Source organism: Sinocyclocheilus rhinocerous, unplaced genomic scaffold, assembly GCF_001515625.1.
Source record: "Sinocyclocheilus rhinocerous isolate Xijiao unplaced genomic scaffold, SAMN03320098_v1.1 scaffold2770, whole genome shotgun sequence".
Lineage (NCBI taxonomy): Eukaryota > Metazoa > Chordata > Actinopteri > Cypriniformes > Cyprinidae > Sinocyclocheilus > Sinocyclocheilus rhinocerous.
The window spans coordinates 70,436-76,962 of NW_015659007.1; the positions used below are offsets into that span (position 1 = coordinate 70,436).

The window sequence follows — 6,527 nt, forward strand, 5'->3', positions numbered from 1 at the left end:
CAAGCTGAAATAAAATATATATATATATATTAGATCATATTTAAATATTCATATTTCTTATAGTTAAAAAACTTAAAAATGTGAAATGTTGCCTTGGCAGCTAACTGAAATAAAACGTTTGAATAGAAGTGCTAAAATAAATAAAAAAAGAAAATACACAGTATTTAGAGCAGGCTCACACATTCACATATATGCATATGGCAGATGCTTTTATCCAAAGCAACTTACAGTATATTGCATTCAAGATAAATATATTTTCGTGCATTCGCTATGAAAACAAACCATTGACTTAGTTCTCTTAAACAAATAACTGAAAACATGATGAAAATACTGTATCAGAGACTGAGTGCTGATGGTATGAGATTCGTATGTATGTTTACTGTAGTGATTTCTGGCAGTATTTGCACGTACTGTGTCACAGAGACGTCTGGCTCCTCCTCCTCGTCTTCTCTCTCTCTCTTCACCTCCACCTGCACAGTGATGGTCTGCTGCTCTTCCTCATGCACATCCACCACCTCATGTATCCTGCCAAAACAAGCACATTCAGCTAGAAAAACCCACTAAAAAATGACCTTCTTACTCAGTATTTTTGTCTTGTTTTCCAGTACAAATATCTAAACATTCTCACATCAAAATACATTTACTTGAGAAGCAAAATCTTAGAAAAACATGTATCAAAATTAAGTGAGTTTATGCTTGATTTTTGACTGGAGCCAATGGAGTCAAAATAAATAAATAAATAAAAGAAAAAATTAATTCAAAGGGAAAACTAGATTATTTTCCTGCCTCCACTGGCAGCAATTTTTTCTTGTTTTCAGCAACAAAAAAAAAAAAAACATTAAAAAAGTTATTTTTACTTAATTCTGATGAATTGTCTGAACATCTTAGGTCATTTAGCATCTCAAGTTAATACATCTTGATTTAAATACAGAGTAAGAAACTCATGTTTTGCATCATGATTGATAAACTAGCTGATGTGAGCATGTAAAGTCACAGTTCAATATGGTTTGTAAACAAAAATACAGTCATGCCAATGAAGCTCACCTTCCCTCGGCGTCTTTCAGAGACAATGTGTGTCTTCTGTGAAAACAAAAGAGAACAAAAATATATTCAAAGATATTCATATCCAGGTGGTCAGAAAATAAGCAGCCTTGTCGTTGTTGTTGAAACCTTTATAAATTATTTTTACTGCATTAATTATGCCTCATAATACACATTACAATGCATTGTATGATCTTATGATCTTAAATATAATATTTATCTATTCATTGTTACACCTTTAGAAAGCACAGTATAATGCAGTAAAACCGCTTCAGATGCAACAAGGAATTGAAAATATTATAATGCATTTTAACTTTGGTTACAATTATTTATGAGAATATATAATGCATTATAGGTAACATTATGAATGCCTTTATAATGCATTATACATAAAGGCTTCAAGTGAAGTGTTACTGTTGCTTCTTATTTCGTGACTGAATATGAAGTCATCTCTGTAAACGAGGTGATTAATGTTGACCTGTAGCGCGGCTGCTCTGTGGTGTCTGACGGAGAGCGTTCTGGGATTGATATGGAGGTGTTGGAGGACAGAGTTGTGGCCACAGATGCCGTGGTCGCTTCCTCGAACGACGGAGTGCAGGACTGCAGACCTGAGACAATAAATAAGCAAAAACTGTTTGGTCTTTTGTGCTCAACAGAAGAAAGATCCTCATTCAGGTCTGGAACAAGTGGAGGATGAGTAAATGATGATGGAATTTTTGGGTGAACTGTCTCTTTAAGTGAGCTTTCCATTTTATCACTGTGCGAACATTATGGGAATGGTACTTTTAAATATTTAAATGTTACTTTTAAATGAACATTCTGAAACTAGTAGTAACATTTTAAAAAACTAAAAGGTTTCAGGAAAAAAGTTCTATGAATAATGCATATATAATGTTTTTGTACTTACATTTTGAGAAAATTATTAAAGACCAGATATAATTGAACAAACATTCTATTAACGTTATTGGAAGAACATTTGTTCCTAACTTTGAGAGACTGTGCAGAATACATTGTAAAATGTAACTGTTTTTTATTGTATATGATACTACAGTGTATAAAAATTTCCAAAACTTTGAAAATAATTTTTAAAGAATGCTACATTGCTGTCAAATGACTGTATTATGTTGCATGTTTAAATTCATGTCCAGTTCATGTCAAAAAATAAATATGATTATTGTGAAATTTTAAAGCAACTCTTTTTTTTTTTTTTAATTCAGGCAGTCAGATCAAATAAGAAATCACAGTCAAGTCAAGTGCATTGCATTATGGGATTCATTCTAGTCTAATGCTATTGTAAACATGGCCAAAAGCTTTTCACAGCTAATAAACGATCGACAACAACAAAAACAACACCAACCGTCTGAATCTGCGTTTGAGGCATTAAGATCATTTTTTTATTAATTGCTTGTTAATTGCATTGCACTCAGAATTGCAAGATATAATCTCTGAATTCAGAGAAAAAAGTAATAAATGTGAGCTATAAACTCAGAATTGCAATAGGCCTATATAATCTCTGAATTCAGAGAAAAAAATGTCAGAATTGTGAGACAAAAAGTCACAATTACCTTTTTAATTTTTATTCCCTGGTGCAAACTGGCTTCTATGCAAAACACTACTTATTAAAAGCATGGACATAAAGTAGGAAAGTAGGATAATCACCATGGTTTTCCAGCACGGGGAAGCTGCGCGCTCCTCTCAGATCATAGATGTTCTCGTCTCTCTCTGAGGGAAGCTGGCAGGCTGACCAGGCCGCTCCGGGGCCGCTGAGTTTGGGCACAGTCGGCACCGCACGGCCCTTCTTAGCAGGAGAAGCCTTCAGCGCTGGACAAACCAGAATCAGACTTCTGTTAGATTACAGCGTCTCCTTCAGCTCTTTATCACTACACAGTCGTTCTGTGAGGCACTCACAAGTGCTTTTCTTGAACACAGTGCTGCTCATGAACCTGAAGAAGCGGTCAGCGTAGAAGTTCGGTCGGTGGACGGAAACAGTGTCCTGAGAGAAAAAAAAAGGAGAAATATATATACTGAGTATATACTGATCAGGCAAAATGGGTCTAAATAATAATAAATATCCTATTTGAACTGTTTATATTTACTTTAATGTCTATTATAGTTTCTCAATGTCATTATTGAGGTGCAAATTATCATTCGAATCGCTGCAGAAGAGGCACATTATTATATTTTGCCTAAATAAAACCGTGTAATTTTAGATTTTTTGACTTCTGATAATATTTTCATGACAGTTAAGCACATTATACTTTTTTTTTTTTTAATGTCACTGCTTAACGCAAAAGAACAAAAAAGAACAAACAAAAAAGATTATAGATAAACTATATTTACATTTAGTCATTTAGCAGATGCTTTTATCCAAAGCGACTTACAAATGAGGACAATAGAAGCAATCAAAATCAACAAAAGAGCAATGATACACAAGTGCTATAACAAGTCTCAGCTTAACACAGTACATGTAGCAAGGTTTTTTTTTATTTTTTATATAAACTATATATTTATATATAATATTATATATGATTTAATTATTATATTATATTGTATTGCATATATATATATATACATATATATATATAGTATTTCTGTTTATGTCATAGTAGTATTTGTTATACTGCATTTCATTTATCCTGATTAAAAAATCATTATATTATAGTAATATTTTACTTTTTATATTAAATTGTACCACACAAATACTGTATTACAATAATGAGAATCTAATAAGAATCATCATTGAGAACAAGTAAAACTCAAAAGTAAAACATCCATATGCCAGATGAGTTTTTTCTCTAGTATGATAATTAGAAATTTAGGAGAAAATTAATTATTCTAATTCTCCTTAATTATCATGAAAATTCTGTATAAAAAAGACTTAATTTACTGTTTGTATAATTATACTTCGATGCAATGTGTTTATTTTAGGGTGAAATATGACCTGGACATGTTTCTATGAAATTCACATTTATAGAAATTGCAGAAGTCAATTTGATTTACACAAATATGCTTTCAAGTGTACAAATGTGCCTAATAAGACAAAACAAAATCATTCAGATCTGTCAAACACCGCCTGCAGGAAGAATCCAGCGTGTCTTACAGGAACAGTGTTTGATGGGAACATGTGGGAGTGTTTGGGGAGAAAAGCACAGACTGGAACTGAAGTAGAGAGAAACAGAAGTTGGAAAGCGAATGGAAAGAGATGTTCTCTCAGACTTACACTCACACTATCTACAGAGAAACCAAACACAAGTGATCCTTATCAAAGTCTCTCCACTGTCTCAGTCAATCTCACACACACACACACACACACACAGACAGACACAGACAGACAGAAACAGACACACACACACACACCTCATGCATTAATAAAGGAGGCTACAGGGTGAAATTACTCTACTGGGGCAAATTCAGTATTCACCTTCACAAATAACTGTGCCTCACAGCTGGTGTTGATACAGATGTGCAGGTATCAGAGATGATGTGTGCTTATGACAATATTTCACCCCAAAAACTACACAGCATCTGCACCATATGCAATATATAAAATAATTTTTAAAGGGCCCAAAATAAAATATTAAATAAAATAAAAACACTGCAACAAAGTCAACAAATAAATAAATAAAGTATGTCCACATTTACATAATTAACAGTCTTAAAAGTAGAGTTATAATTTTTTTAATAAATGTATAGCTTAATAATTATTTTAAATTAAAATAAATTTTAACAACACACAAGCACCATATGCAATGTAAAACACAATTCAAAATATTGCCACAATATTGGCAATAAAAACAATAAAAATAAAATAAAATCTTAAATTTCTTCTTCTTAAGATTCTTAAAAGGTAGGTAGTTGTAAAATTTTTGTTAAATGTTAAATTTTCTAAACTACAAATTTATAGTTTAATAATTATTTTAACAACAATATTAACTACAGGGCAGGGCACCTGCGCCATAAAACACAATTTTAAAATTATATTATGCCTAATTATGTTAAAACAAATATTGGCACAATTTTAACAATGAATGAAGAATTTATTATTTAATAATAATTTTTTTTTAAATAATAATAATAATAAGGTTTGAGATTTGTATGGAATTAATATGAAGTAAGTTTTATTGGGGAAGGAGGGTCATGAATCAGTGTGTGTTTATACTGTAGATGTACAGTATCAGACGTGATGTGTATTAATGCTCTGAGATGGCAGACGCATGGGTTATGATGCATTATAACGGTCAAGATGATGAAGATGATGATGATGTATTTGTGTGAGTTTCTCACTCCGTCATGCACCAGAGCCTTCCACGTGTGTTCTAGCTTCTTTGTGAGTCTGCAGAAAAACACAAACATCAGCTTCACTTCACAGACTGCTGAGTGTCCTGATGGAGAACTCAATGCAGTCTTATAAAAACCGTTACATAAGAGCATAAAACAACCCCAGACGTTAGTGAAGATTATAAAGCCATGCACTTCATCATCTGTACGAGGTTCACTGGCGTGACTCAGCAAAAGAGCACAAACACACACTAAAGGAGAATCAAAGAGCAGCAGGAGAGAAAATACACACGCGCAAATCTACAGGCCACCTGCACCGAATTGTGCAATAGAAAACACAATTTAAAAAGGGCCCAAAATAAAATAAAATAGAATATTTTTTTACATATCAACCACTATTAAATAAATAAATTTATTAATTTAAATACTCACTTTTTCAATTTTGCCATAAAATATTGCAATATTTTTTTATTTATTTAATTTAGGACAAAATAAAATAAATAAATAAATACATATATAAATAATGGTCAGATTTACATAATTAGGAGTCTTAAAAGGTAGACAGCTAAAAAAATAATGTATAGCTCAACAATTGATCTAAATTAAATTAAATAATTTTAATAACAACTACAAGGCACAAGCACTGTGTGTAATATAAAAAACAAAAAAAATATTGCCACAATTTTGCCAATAACTAAATAAATAAAATAAAAACAAAGGGCCAGAATTACTTAATTCAGAGTCTGCAAAGGTAGGCTTTTTTTTTTTTTTTTTTACATTTATAGTTTAATAATTATTTTATTTTATTAATTCCAACCACCTGCGCCATGAAACACAATTTAAAAAAATTGGCTTAAATCAAATATTGCCTCAATTTTTCAAATAAACAAATAAATACATAAACAAGTATTACAGTTTCATAATGATTAATTATATAAAGTTATATTATATGTTATTTAGGAGATTTATGTAAAATTTTGATTTAACATTTTTTAGATATCAAAATATATTTAAAAAATGTTAAATCAAAATTTTACATAAATCTCCTAAATGACATATAATGTAACTTTTAAAATAAATATAAACATCAATTTAAAAGTTAATTTAAATGTTAAATCTTAAGCAGGTTTGATACTTTTATGGCAATGACTTAAATCACTAATAAAAAATAATAATAAAAATAAATTAATAAATGTGGGCATTTTTGT

General features: G+C 30.9%; 1 pseudogene; it reads right to left on the bottom strand.

The window, feature by feature from the left end:
- The window catches only part of LOC107723216 (phosphatidylinositol 4-phosphate 5-kinase type-1 gamma-like), a 48,731-nt pseudogene that overhangs the window by 12,564 nt on the left and 29,640 nt on the right, over nucleotides 1-6,527 (bottom strand).